Genomic DNA, 15,042 nt, shown 5'->3' with positions numbered 1-15,042 from the left:
GGATACAGAGGGACCTAGACAAATTAGAGGATTGGGACAAAAAAAACCTGATGAGGTTCAACAAGGACAAGTGCAGAGTCCTGCACTTAGGACGGAAGAATCCTATGCACTGCTACAGACTAGGAACAAAATGGCTAGGTAGCAGTTCTGCAGAAAAGGACCTAGGGGTCACAGTGGATGAGAAGCTGGATATGAGTCAACAGTGTGCTCTTGTTGCCAAGAAGGCTAACGGCATTTTGGGCTGTATAAGTAGGGGCATTGCCAGCAGATCGAGGAACGTGATCGTTCCCCTTTATTCGACATTGGTGAGGCCTCATCTGGAGTACTGTGTCCAGTTTTGGGCCCCACACTACAAGAAGGATGTGGAAAAATTGGAAAGAGTCCAGCGGAGGGCAACAAAAATGATTAGGGGTCTGGAGCACATGACTTATGAGGAGAGGCTGAGGGAACTGGGATTGATTAGTCTCCAGAAGAGAAGAATGAGGAGGGATTTGATAGCTGCTTTCAACTACCTGAAGGGGGGTTCCAAAGAAGATGGAGCTCAGCTGTTCTCATTGGTGGCAGATGACAGAACAAGGAGCAATGGTCTCAAGTTGCAGTGAGGGAGGTCTAGGTTGGATATTAGGAAACACTATTTCACTAGGAGGGTGGTGAAGCACTGGAATGAGTCACCTAGGGAGGCAGTGGAATCTCCTTCCTTGGAGATTTTTAAGGCCCAGCTTGACAAAGCCCTGGCTGGAATGATTTAGTTGGGAATTGGTCCTGCTTTGAGCAGGGGGTTGGACTAGATGACCTCCTGAGGTCTCTTCCAACCCTGATATTCTATGATTCTAAAAACCTCCAAGGAAGGAGATTCCACCACCTCCCTAGGTAACCCATTCCAGTGCTTCACCACCCTCAGAGATGCTAGCTATTTTATAATGGCAGCTTTAAGGGGTAGTGACGAACGGGTTTAAAAAAATTACCAAGAGCAATGAGCAGATGACAACCCAATGTTTTTCCATAAATCAGGAAAGAAAGACAGAGTTTGGATATTTGAATTTCTGGACTCTAGATTTATTACTTAGATTAGGTAATGAAGACAAAAGATACTTTCAGCCGTTTACCATCATTCTCATGGCCTCTTGTGCCATTTCTCCAATGCATTGAATGGCTGTGCTGACATATCACGGGATGCTCATCAGCTGATCAGATTGTGATCTCTAACTTGCCCCTTGAGGAAGGAGACTCAGGAAGCATTTTGTAACATTATTTAAAGGGAAGCTGTCAGTTAGTTTCAGGCCCCCATTCAGTCTATGAGCAATAGAAATGTTTTTGGTTTTAAATTGCTGATTAATTCCAGGAAAAACAGGTATGTGGATTGGTTTGATTTTTACATCTGGATTTAAATGCTTGAAATGTTTGCAACTGAATAGGTCAGCGTTGTGCCAGAGCATCACCCCAGGACAGTGACGCTAACTGTAAACAAGAACAGAATGGACTGGTCAGTGCATGCCAGTGAAGCCCACTGAAAAACCCAAACAGTGAAAATCATTTAAAAGTCTTTGGGCATTAATCATTAATGGAGCTGTTTGTAGCACAGGTTAAAAAAATCTGTTGGGTTTTTAAATTATGTGTGGGATGGGGGGGAGGGGCCTTCCCCCTGAAAATGCATGGCGAGGACCTTCCAGGGGCAGTTCTCTCCTTCCTGTGCAGTCACTATCATCATTATCTTCATCCCCAATACCTCACAGGACTCCGTTGTCCTGCCTGTTGTAGGGAAAGGAGTAGCCAGGCAGGCCCAGAGGAGGCAGGCCTATTGTCATCCCATCTCTGACAACATAGAGTTTCTGAGGAAAAAATAATAGCACCATTAGAAGAGCAGTGTGGCTAGAGCAGAGGTTCTCAACCTTTTTCTTTCTGAGGCCCCCCCCCAACATGCTATAAAAACTCCAGGCCCCACTTGTTCCACAACAACTGTTTTTCTACATATAAAAGTCAGGGCCGGTGTTAAGGGGTAGCAAGCAGGGCCATTGGCCAGGGCCCCATGCCACCAGGGGCTCCACAAAGCTAAGTTGCTCAGGCTTCAGCGTTGAGTGGCAAGGCTTGAGGCCCTGGGCTTCAGCCCTGCATGGTGGGGCTTCAGATTTCTGCTCTGGGCCCCAGTGAGTCTAATGCCGGCCCTGCTTGGGGACCCCCTGAAACTTGCTTGTGGCCCCCCAGGGGGCCCAGGACCCCTGGTTGAGAACTGCTGGGCTAGAGCACTGGCCTACAACTCAGGAGATCTGGCTCTAGTCCCAGCTCTGCCAATGGACTTTCTGACTGACCTTGGGTAAGGGCTCTGTGCCTCAGTTTCCCCATAGATGAGGAGATGAGTGGGGGGATGGGATGGGAGATAGGGAGCTGAATGGGAGTGGGGTAGGGGGACAGGAAGCTTATATTCATGTTAAAAAGCCTTAGATGCTCAAACATTTTTAAATATAAAACTTTAAGTGTTTAATGTTTCAGTGTGTGTAAAAGACTCCCCTATCTCTCATTCCATTTTCTCTGCATCATCCACTACTAAACCAGCTTAGGTAATAGGGGGTGATAAAGGATTAGGTGGAACTGGGTAACTAGCTGGATTTTATATCCAGGCATTTTAACATCTTTGTTTTGTAAAGACAATGTTATATTATTTGATTGTTAGCTGGACTCTACTAAAACATGCTTTCAATCTTAACTCTTTTTTAACAAAGATTTTTCATTGTGAAACTCTGTCTGTGAATCTCTCTCTGACTCTCTGTCTCTCACGTGTTTGTATGTGCACACACATATCTATATGCAAAAATACTTTTCAAACACTCTTTGTGTATATAACTCAAAGGACACGGGGGAAATTCCAGCACTAACACAAAATGTCTGACAGCGATGCGTCGGGTGGAAGCAAGAACCCAGGCTCTGAAACATTAGGTAAATTTGTGACAATGAAACTGAAATAAAATGAATTTTGACATTTAATCCTAAATCAATCAGCGAATCTCACAATAGATCATTTTTCTTGTCTCCGCTGCAAAATGAAGCCACACAAAACTGGTAAAAAAGAAATAAAAGGAATTAGTTACCCAAGATCAGCAGCAGTCTTGCCACTAGAATGAGGGTACAAACAAGAGAGCTCTAACGCTACCAAAATACTGAAGTGTAAAGAATTCCTAGCCCCGAAGATCATTTATAGAACAAAAACCACTGTGCTGCATTGAAGAATCTGAGAGATGCTCTGAGAGAGATTAATTTTCTGGTTAGAGGAAGACAGCGTAGGCTTCACCCCTCAAAATGAACTAGCGAGATGATTCAATTGTATCACTTTCAGAGTCTGAGCCTCCGAGACATTCATTCAGAAGGGTAGTTATAAGAAATGACTTCTTCACTTTAGGAGGAAGAATACTGAAGAAACTGTTAAAGTTGGTCACAGTGTGTGACATCCCTGAAATCAGAAGCAATAGTTCTGCTGGGCTACTGCAAAGTAAAAGCAAAGGCAGGGGCCCAAATTTACCCCCGGTGTAATCCAACTGACATCAGGGATGTGACACCAGGGATAAATTGGCCCTGCTGTGTAATTGGATTGGAAGACTGATAAGTGGTTCCGAGTGTTTTTGAAAGGTTTAGTTATAGAAACCTTTAAAATTGTTCAGTATAATACTCTGCACTTCGAAAATGGCGTGACTGTCAGCTGCGGCTCTCAAAGGACTTTGCAAACACTGCATGCCCACAACATATCTGCAGGCACACACAATTCTGATCTCGTTCACATCAGTGTAAATGCAAAGGAATTCCTCAGAAGGCTGCAGAATTTGCAAATTTTACTGTGAAGAAAAATATTTCCATAAATTCCTTTCTGAGTCAGGACAGTACTTAGAGAGTGGTGTGCCTGTCGGGGCCTGGCGTACACTAGGAAATCAGATTGGTATAACTATGTTGTTCAGAGGGGTGAAAAATTCACCCCCCTGGGTGACACAGTTAAACTGAGGGTATCTCTATACTACCCCCGGATTGGTGGGCAGCGATCGATCCAGTGGGGGTTGATTTATCGCGTCTAGGCTCGACATGATAAATCGACCGAGCGCTCTCCCATCGACTCCTGTACTCCACTGCCGGGAGAGGCGCAGGCGGAGTCGATGGGGGAGCGGCAACAGTCGACTCACCGCAGTGAAGACATCGCAGTGAGTAGATCTAAGTATGTTGACTTTAGCTACGTTATTCACATAGCTGAAGTTGCATATCTTAGATCAACACCACCCCCGCACCCATCAGTGTACATCAGGCCTAACTTAAGCCCTGGTGGAGACAGCGCTAGGTCGACGGGAAAATTCTCCTGTCGACCTAGCTTCCGCCTGTCGGGGAGATGGATTACTATCCTGACAGGAGAACCATTGGCATAGGTAACATCTTCACTGAAGCACTACAGCAGCGCAGTTGTAGTGTAGACAAGCCCACACTAAAGGTGAAGTCATCCAGCCTATTAGAGGATCCCCCATCTAAAGAAGACAATGGTTAAAACATGAGGTGTGTAGGCTGCACCAGAAGTTGTAATAGTGGGCACCACACTAGAAGTTGTGCACAAGCTCTGCTATATACAGTCAGTTGTATCAGACAACTTATCTCTAGATGGCGAGCTCGATTCTTGCATCAGAAAGGCAGCTACCACTTAATTTGTGCCAGGGCTTGCCAGGGCTTAGCCCCAGCCCCTCTTTTCACGCTGGGACTGCATCCCAACTCCTCTTCTGTTATGGCATCCTCTGTGCAAGGACACACAGGCTGGCATGGAGCAGTGTGCACTGCAAAAGGGCATCCTCCTTTTGGCAAACTCTGCTTGAGCTCCCAGCCCCTCTTTCTCGACAAGTTAAGCACTGGTGTGGGGAAACAGGAAACTGACATTGCACACCAAGGTATGAGTCTACCAGACGTATTTTTGTGAGTACAGTGCTGTGTGGTGGCAAGACTTGGACCACATAGAGCCAGCATGAGAGAAGGCTAAACATCTTTCACATCCACTGTCTTCACTGTATTTTAAATATAAGGTGGCAAACCGAAGTTCCTGACACCGGAGTACTTGAGAAAGGAAAATTATCGAATCTAATCACTGTTCTCAAATACAGACCTCTCCATTGGCTTGGTCGTCTGCACTGGATCGACAATGGGTATATCCCAAAGGATCTTCTGTATGGAGAACATGCCGATGTTCCAAGGCCACTGAGGCTCAGATTCAAGGACGTTTGCAAGTGGGACCCAAAGATTTTCAGAAGCGATACCACAGACTTGGAAGATGCAGCTAGCAACAAGCCACACTGGAGGACCAGGGAGCCAAAGAAGCTGAAGACAGATGGTTGAGAGAGAGGAAAGCAGAGAGCAAAGAGGAAAGCAAAGTAGGCCTCAAGTGCTAGCAGTGCACCAGCTTCATTTTCTGGCCCTCCACCTTAAACAGTGGTGTTATCCGTGGCAAGGACTGTCACTCGAGAATTGGACTTTTTAGCCACTCGTGATGCTGTAGCATGACTGACAGTAACTGAACAGCTTTGGCCCTTACACCATCATCTTCTGAGGTGGATGGTTGCCAGTGAGGCAGTACCATGGGTTCTGTTCCCCCCACCCCCTGCAATTAATTTTACAGACAGGCAGAATGAGGTTAAGTGACTTACCCAATACCATGCAGTGAATCTGTGCCAGAACTAGGAATACAACCCAGGGCCTCCAGTCTCCTAGTCCTCTAACGCGAGACCACATATTCTTCTCTATACAGAGGGGTATGGCAGATACACTTCTCTGTTTATTCTCTCCTGACTTTTTTCTTTTTCTTCAGGGTTTATTCTTCAAATTCATTCTGTACAGAAAAGGGCCTATATTTACACTGTAGGACATGGTCCGTTCCTTTGCTTACAGTTGCCTGGGAAAAGCTTACACGTTCCGGAGGAATTATAAACCTTGACTTGACATACTGGTATTAATAATGCTAATTCAGAAAAGCTGACATGCAGAACTGAGAACTGCAGGCACCAGCACCTCCAAAGCTCACACAAAGTCTGTGGCCAAGATATTCAAAAGTGATTGTTGGTTTTGTGCGCCCCAAATTTTTGATGCCCAACTTAAAAACTACTTAGAGGAACTTGAATCACTTAAGCAACCTGGCCTCTGAAAATCAGTTCCCTTTAAACTGTCTCAAGTTGGGCACTCAAAAATAGAAAAAAACCCAAAAGCAATTGTCATCCACTGGTTAAGGAGTGTTTAACCTGGAATTTTTTGTATAAACCCCACAGCTTGGACTGCATTGTAATTGCTTTTATATAAAACGTAGAGAAACTGAGAGCAACATGGCTATGTCCTGACTCTCTGATTATACTGCATACTTTCACAATTTAAACCCTGTGCTCAGACCCACTGATTTTTCCAAAGTGCTGTACAGTCATGAATGTATGAATCCTAACGCTGCTGGGCATCAAGGAAGAATCACTATCCCTGTCTGTAAGATGGGGAAACTGAGGCACAGAATGGTTGCGTGATTTGCCCATGATCACACTCAAAGCACATGGTGGATCATGTAATAGAACCCATTGCCAGGCTAGGCTCCTAAGTCCATATTTAGGCACCTACCTGATTTTCAAAAGTGATGAGTACCCACTAGATCGTATGGACCTCAATGGGAGTTATTGGGTGCTTAGCACTTTTGAAAACCAGGCAGGTGCCTAAATATGGATTGAGGAGTCTAACTTTAGCAATTGCAAAACTTCCATCCACTTCAGTAGGGTCAGGATTTCACTCAAAAAAAACCCCTTCTAGTTAAAGGTCTGGTAACAAAACCATAAACTGTCTTTTTGTGTTAACCAGCTTAATGTGCAATATCAAATGCAGCTTAGACTGCATCCATCACCTGGTGGAACTTTAAAATAAAGACAATTAATACTGGTCCTGTAATTTAGCAGTTGACATTCTGAAGCCCATGTGTTAGGATTGTCCCAAAATACAGCTTTTCTGGGAATAAATATTCAGAGAAAGCAGCCCCTGTCTATTACTTCACTTGGTGTGGATAATATCTACCCATCAAGAAGAGTTGATCTCCTCTTCTGAGGTTTCTTCTAGTGTAATGGCTTGATAACTGGTACTGTAAAGCATGTAATGTTTACTTTCATGAAACATGATAAAACTCACCAATAGTTTGCAATTTGGCTACATTATTTAATAATTAATGAAAATTATAATCTTCAAATGAAAAAGTAGCATTTCCAGATACCTTACACCAGACAGTGGAAGATTACTAAACTAACTGCACGCTCAGAACTTATTAAAAACACAAACATCTAATGCATATTTCCATTGTCACTGATACAGGGTCTGCATGAGCTGGGGGAGAAGACTTCCTGAACCAACTTTGTTTGCATAGACATGCGCACTCTGCCTAGGTGTGCAGCATGATGGGGCCGCTTTGCCCAAATGATCACTTTTGGCTGGTGTTGGATCACAAGTCACTTTGTTATTGGGGGCAGGGGTTATCCTTGTTGTGTGACTCAAGGGCAGCAGAACTGTGCTTGGCATACCCTGATTGAGGGACTCACCCTCAACTAAACTGCACTCGCTAGACAAGGGACATGGGTGCCAGTGGTGTTGAGAGAGGATGGGGGCAGGTGTTTGTACTGGGTGGTGTGGGCTCTGTTTAAGAGTCATAAATATCTTTTGATCCTTCCTCTCTCCACTGTGTAATCAGCTGTGCTGTACATAGTACCAGACACAACTATGCACAAATATTATCCAGATATTCCATATGTATAATCATAGCATGTTATATAACAAAATAGCCATGTAATAGATTGCAGTTAATTTATGCACTGCAGTGTAGTGCTGAGTTCTTTGATGTGTACACTGAGGGGGATATTAACATTGAACAGAAGGTTAGCATAATAGAGACGTTATTAGCAAGGCTGGTTCCAGGCACCAGCCGAGCAAGCTGGTGCTTGGGGCGGCAGATTGAACGAGGCGGCATTCCGCCCAATCCTAGGGCGGCACGTCCGCTTTTTTTTTGGGTTTTTTTTGTTCCGCTCCAGCCGCCCTGTAGGGGGTGGTGGTGCGGAGGACGGGAGCACCCTGCAACAAGCCCAGCAGGGCAGTCCTCGTCCTTCCCTCCCCGCCGACCGGAGCGGAGCCCTCCCGGCAGGCAGCAACGTGGCAGGAGGGGCCGTGTTGCAGCACCCTGCTGTAGCCCTGGTCGCCCCCCTTCTCTCTCTCTCCCGCCCACTCCCTCCCCATCCCCCCCGCCAACCAGTCCGTGCCACAGGGTTTTGTTTTGTTTTTTGCTTGGGACAGCCAAAAAGCCAGAGCCGGCCCTGGTTATTAGTATGTTGGGGTGTTTGAATACTGTGATGGTGGTAGGCTAATGTTTGGAGATCATTATTATATGGGTGTGAATGTTGCCTTTACATTTCCTTTCCATGCCCTTTAGTTGTTTGCACTGTTGTGAGGAATTCCACTTGTGCAACCTTAATTTTAAGTTAATAGGTTCTTGCATGTGATAATTTTACATAAGAACATGTGAACCATTTATGTTATGCTTTGCAAAATCCAGTCCTCCAGGCACTCTAAAAAGTATCTTTTCGAATTCCATGAAATAAAAAATGCAAGTTGTAGGATTCTATAGAATTTGCTTCCATAAAACTCATATTGGACCTAATCCAAAAGTCCTTAATAGGGACTGAGTAAAGCATTTGACCCTGATCTAGCAAGGCACTTAAGCATGTGTGTAACTTCAAGCACATGAATAATCCTATTAACCTGTTGTTTGCTAGATCCGGGCCTTTCTGATTTGATCTACTGTTGATTATGGAATTTTTGCGTGAGGAAGGTCTGCAGGATTGGGCCCATTAACCGTGAGCTATCCCACATATGGCTGGATCTTAGATTCTTGTGCTTGTTCAAAATAAGGATGATGTAAATTATCGTGTGAGTATCCTTAGTCCTTTCCTAGACTGTTGGGAGTGTTTTGTGCTTTGTTTTGTTTGGGTTTTTGTAATGTTGTGTCCTATCAGTGACATTAATTACACAGTAATTGCCTTGGTACTATGGAACAACTCTTCTTTCTTTTTTAAATAGCTTTTCACACAATGTGTAAACTTTGTGTATGTGCTGCATTTCTTGTGTCATGAAATAACATGTAGACAAAACAATGTTTTTCCTGTCAGAAATTCAATGGGGATCCAAAGCAAACTGATAGGTGGTTAAATAGCTGCATTTATAAGGATGTCAAGAAGATTTTTCCTTTTTTTTTTTTTTTTGGACAGGTACCAAAAACCTCAAGCCAAAAAGAAGGCTAATGCCATCTGTTTTGGAAGCAGAGATATGCAATTTTACTTTAGATTTTACGTGACGTAAAATGTCAAATGGGTAACCTTGCTTTATGGATCAAATCCGGTTTATATGAATGCTTTTATTTACTCAGAGAGCTCCTAATCCAAAGCCCGTTGCATTAAACAAGTCTTTCTATTGACTTCAGAGAGCTTTGAATCAGGCCCATGTAATAGGAAGTTTTTCAGCGGCATTTAATTTTGTGTTACATGTAAATCCAGATGTAATGTGGATTTAGTTAATCCAGTTTCATTGCAGTTGTAATGTATTCATTTGCATTGTAGTTATTGACAGTTGGTTTTATTCATTTGTTCAGCATTTTTTTAATAACCCAGGACAACTTAACACTGATGAAAGTACTGAATATTTAGAGATCTATATACTTCCTTGCAGAAATTAGAAGTGTAGCTCTGAATTAAATAGTGTGATTAGAAGTTCTCAGATACAAACTGGAGATAAGACTCAAATGTCAAAGACAGAGCTGTGTAATACAGCTCTAAATTAATATCCATATTTTAAAACAAACTGTACAGTATTAAATTATGTTTAAAAATCAATCTAAACAGGCATTTTAAAGGATATGCTGAAAAATAATATACACTTTTAAAGTTAAAGTGCAGTTGGAGCTGGGTGAATATTTCAAAATAAATAATGTATCTGACAAATTTAGCCTATTTTTCTGCTCCTAAAATATCCACCTGCCATTATTTGTTTTGCAGATTTATTCTATTATTTTAAAAAAATTAACTTTAGTTTGATCACAGATTGTTCTCTGCAAGTGTTCGATACTTGAAATTCTAGCTGTGTTGCCTAAATATGATTGGACAGAAAAGTCACATGGTATTTTATTCTTTGATTGAATGCTTGAATGTGTACATTTAAAATTCAGTCTTTGTGAATACTTGTGCATGCAGCCCTGCAATTTCCTTTCCAGGCATGAGCATGGCTAAGGAGAATGAAAACATTCTATTTTTTGCAGGATTCACCCAGATCTAAAAATGACCATGAAAAAATTGCACCTTCTGACTTGGTGTGTCTGCTCTCTGGAGCTAAATTCTGTCCTGGCGTAAATAATGCAACCCCACTGATCTCACTGGAATTGTGCTTATTTGTGCCGAGCTGAATTTGGCTCTTTGTTTATTTGAGATGCGTTCATTTACTGTTTTGATATTTGGCCAACTCCTGAGGTCTTTGCTCTGTTTTTGCTGAATCTGTATTCAAGGATTTCAATGGGAGTTTTGTTCAAGTAATGGCTGAGTGAAAACTGGGGGCCTGATCAAACCTCCCTTCTGAATGAGGAATGCCCCGCTATCAGGTGAAAAGGATTGTCAGTCACATACATGGCAACATCCCCACCTTTTGCCGTAGGCCCTGCAGAGGGCCCTCTGTAGGTCTGGGAATCTGCAAGCAAGTAGGGGGCAAGGAGTAAGCAGGCCAAGGGTAGGCGTAGACTAGTCAGGGTAAGGTGAGGAGATGTGCCTTCTCTTCTCAGCCGGCCCACAGAGACTCCTCAGTAATGTTAACAGAGTCCAGGCTCTACTAATTCCCTGTCTTGCTGTGACGGGGATCCCCCTCTTCAGGAAACCCCGGGGCACTCACTAGCTTCATCGGAGCCATACTGTCAGGGAGTTTAGGTGTGCTGCTGGGGTGTAAGAACCTCCATGCAGATAGCCCTGGCCTTTCCCTGGTCTTCTGGAGTTCATGAGACAGCCCAGCAGCCTGTTCCACTGGTGGGAGTGGATGGGGGATGGGAAAAACAACCCTAGCCCATGGCAGAACAATTTGGGAAAAATTGGGAGAATCTTGGAAACTTTCCTCTTTCCCCCACACACCTTCCATAGATTTCCCTGCAGTAACTGGGTCTTGAGTAAGGGTCTTAAGAGCTGACTGTGTTTATTCTTGTTAGTTCTACAGGCTAAAATGGCAAAAGGAGGGGGAACTGATTTTCCCTCTGCTTTGTGCATCATCAGCAACATTTCCCACTACATTCTGGTTGCAGACTCCTTATTCCTGGCGAGGTGTAAGGTGAGGTGAGCTGAGTTTTCAGGGCTAGCTGGTAAGGTCACTTTGATCTGGGCATCACTGAGAGAAAACAAATATGGAACTTCACATTTTTATGGCCACTTTTCTGACTGTAACTAACCAATAATGAGCTATAATTTTCAAGAACTCCCTAATATGCTGACTCTGATTCAGATGTCCGGAGACTGGTTTACTTCTTGCCACACACACAGCTTAGCACTTTATTCTCTAGCCTTTGGCTTACACAGAATTGCACTGGGGAAAATGTTTGTTTTCCAAATTGTAGTACTAGAGTGCAATTGTAAGAGTCACAGTCTAGTGGTTTTGGTACAGGGCAAAGAGGCAGGAATTATGGGCCAAGATTTTCAAAACTAACCACCTAAAGTTAGGCTGCTAAGTCCATATTTAGGCACTTGCCTGATTTTCAAAAGTACTGACCACCCAACAGCTACCATTGAAGGCGGCAGGAAGTAGTAGATACTCATCATTGAGCAGGTGCCTAAATATAGACCTAGGAGACTAATTTTAGGTTCCAAGTATTGAAAACTTAAAGCTTTCTCTGCCAGGTGTGTACAGGGCAGTTTTCAAAGGCATAACGGATAGTAATTCCCAAATGCACCTTTGAATATCTCCCATAAAGTTTTAAGCAGAGCAGATAACTATTTAAGTGTCATCCCAGCTTCTCTAGCTCTGCTCTCCAGATGCTCAATTAGTCTCCATCCCTGTTTAAGTTCTAAACAGGCATTTTCTGTTCCCTGTCCACTACTCTCTTATCTCCACCCCTACATATCTTCTTGGAAACTATAAGCACTTAGTTTTTATATAGAGACATTTTATCAGTATATCTGTATATGTGTAGAAACTAAGCACTTAGGTACCAGTGCTGGAAAAACGCATATGCTTAAATTTCCCCTTGCCAGTAATCCCATTGGCTGCAATATGTTAAACTCATGAGTATGTGTTTGCAGGATTAGGGCCTTTACAAGAACAAACTGGACAAAGCTGTGAAGGGTGGTGCAGTAGGGATTTGGGGAGTTGGACCAGAGTGGGCACTGTACACAGGGGCAGTGGCCGAGGAGGTTTCACAAGGGGTGCAGAGGCCCAGGACAGGCGCTTCCATCCTGCACACTTTAGAAAGTGCATAAGCAGGGTGCTCTCCTGTGGACCTTTGGAAATCCAAAGGAGAGCACCACCCCCCTGTGAACTTCCTATGGCCTAGGAGGTCCAGGAGACAAGAGCTGGGAGATGGTCCTTTCTGAAAGTTCTGCCAGCAAAAGTGCTGAATGATATAATGGACATAAATTACGAGGCCATTTGTTTGATGAAGAGGTCTTTTTCTGCCAGCTTCCCCTGGTGTATGTGAAAACAGTTAGGGATATGGATAGGAATAGCCCTTTTCTTTTGTGATGACTGATTTCTCAAGTCAGTCTGTGTAGGAGGTCTAGTGAAGGGAGATGAATGGACAACGTTTGACATCTCTGACTGTTGTGAGACTTATGCTCTAGGAATTGGAGAAGACGTTAGGAAAACATTGCTATATTTTGAATGAGAGTGATTTTAACATGTTTTGAACAGGACTAATTTAATATAATAATTGTTTAAAAAATCAGTTTGTATCTGCTGAGGAAATGCTGTGTGTTTGGTGATGAAATGTGTTCATTTTCTTGGGCAATACAGGGATTAAATCTTGCTTGAAGTGAAAAAGTCAACACAGCCTTAACTGTGGAGCTGCAAGCAATGTCTCCATGATATATGAAATATAATAATGATAATAATTAATAAAGATAATAACACAGTAAAACCTTGCTAATTCACACTAACGTCTGAGAGTCTCCTCGCTAATTACTGAATTTTGTGAATAAACAAGCCAAAATAATGCATCAGAAAATGCACTTTGTTCAGTTATTTTGACAACTCTCGTTTAAGTTTAATTATTTATACTTCTTAATGTATTAGTCTATGTACTGGGGTAGATTTTACAAAAATAATGAAGCCTTTGTAATATGACACTTCACTACAGCATCTGCTGAGAAGTGGGGAGACAGCACCATTTTTGGGTGTGTGTGACTTACTAAATGGGCAGATTAGCAAACTGCAGTTCAGGGAATTTGTACTGTAAAATAATATACACTTCCATAGTGCCTTCCATTGAGGGATCTCAAAGCACTTTACAAAAACAATAGAGAATGTCTGAAAGCAAAGCAGAGGTGGTTATTAAACACAATATTGCTAACCCTGAGCATTCAAAAATCATAAATCAGACCCCCCCCCCTTCCCCAAAATCATTAGGTTTATTTCCCTTCTGGCTTTTGAGCCTTTACACTGCACTCAAGTCACATTTTCAAGCTTTTTGCCACAATCATGAGAGCTAGAAACTTAATTTTAATATCAGTGAAAGCTGAGATTCTCTTGTAATCACTTGACTCCAGGAGTTAGGATTTTAAGAAAAACACCAAATATTGTGAGAGTTTGCAACACTGTCACAGCTGGTAGAAAGAACTCCCCATAAATTAGAGACCTCCATCCACAGATGGGTTTGCAGCACTGAGATTGGAACTGGATGTGCAAATAGCCGTGCAGATAAATAAATAAATACACAAATACAATAAAATGGCCATTTCTATCAGTTACTTGCCAGACAACATAGACGCAGACCTGGTCATGATGAGCGACACAATGGTGGTCTCAAAGCTTGCTTACTGCCATTCATATCTAGGAATGGAACCACACATCCTGAAAATACTCCAGCTGGTACAAAATGCAGGAATCCATCTGCTTAGCAACACAGTGCACTGCAAACGTATCACCCCAGTGCTCTGTTCCCCGGCTATCTTAGCCACCTGAGATATTGCCTCTTCCTTCAGCGCCCATGACAGCCATGTTCCACCAGAACAATGAAATTATTGATCAGTCAGGGGAGGCTCATGAATGTGGAAGACCAAGCCTTCACAAGAGGTGGGCTGATGCTATGGAACTTGCTCCATGGCTGCCTTCAGAACTAAATACAAGATTAATTACTTTGACCTGCCTTTCCCTTAATAATTTCTTTACACACACACACACACACACACACACACACACACACACACACACACACACACACACACACATTCTATAGACTACACAAGCACAAGACAGAAGAAATTTCAGCTGCAAAAGAAAAGTTAATTAAAAAGTTCAAAGTGACTGAAAATAAGGAGTTAAAATGGAAGAGCCATTTCATGCCTTCCGTCTTCAACCTGCCTGGTGCAAGCTCTGGTTCTCCAGGCCCCAGTTCTGTTTACTGGCTCTTTCAAAATGCTCTATGTCACATGCTAGCATACAGAACAATTCCCAGAGGCCAGCTTAGGGAATTGTCATTTCTACTGTCAATAATTGGCATTAAAAAAATTAAAATAACAGCAGGTTTGCGCAGAACAGAGGCATATTTTGGTCTAATGATTTTGGATAGTTGAAGAGTAAGTACCTAAGGTCAGGACAGCAGATAGTATTCATATAATCCTGTGGAGGGTAGGGAGCTGTGAACTCACTGTCTCTGATTTTCATCCCACCTCATTTCCTTTATGAGGTTGTTGGTGCCAAAGTATTAAATATCAATATTAATTGTAATTTGTGGAGAAGGCCTAATAGTTGACATGGACCCAAGTAATCATGGAAACTTTGAACTCCCCCCCGCCC

This window comes from Malaclemys terrapin, chromosome 12 (assembly GCF_027887155.1).
Source record: "Malaclemys terrapin pileata isolate rMalTer1 chromosome 12, rMalTer1.hap1, whole genome shotgun sequence".
NCBI lineage: Eukaryota > Metazoa > Chordata > Testudines > Emydidae > Malaclemys > Malaclemys terrapin.
The sequence above is the reverse complement of the archived record's forward strand: the minus strand, read 5'-3'. Positions refer to the sequence as shown.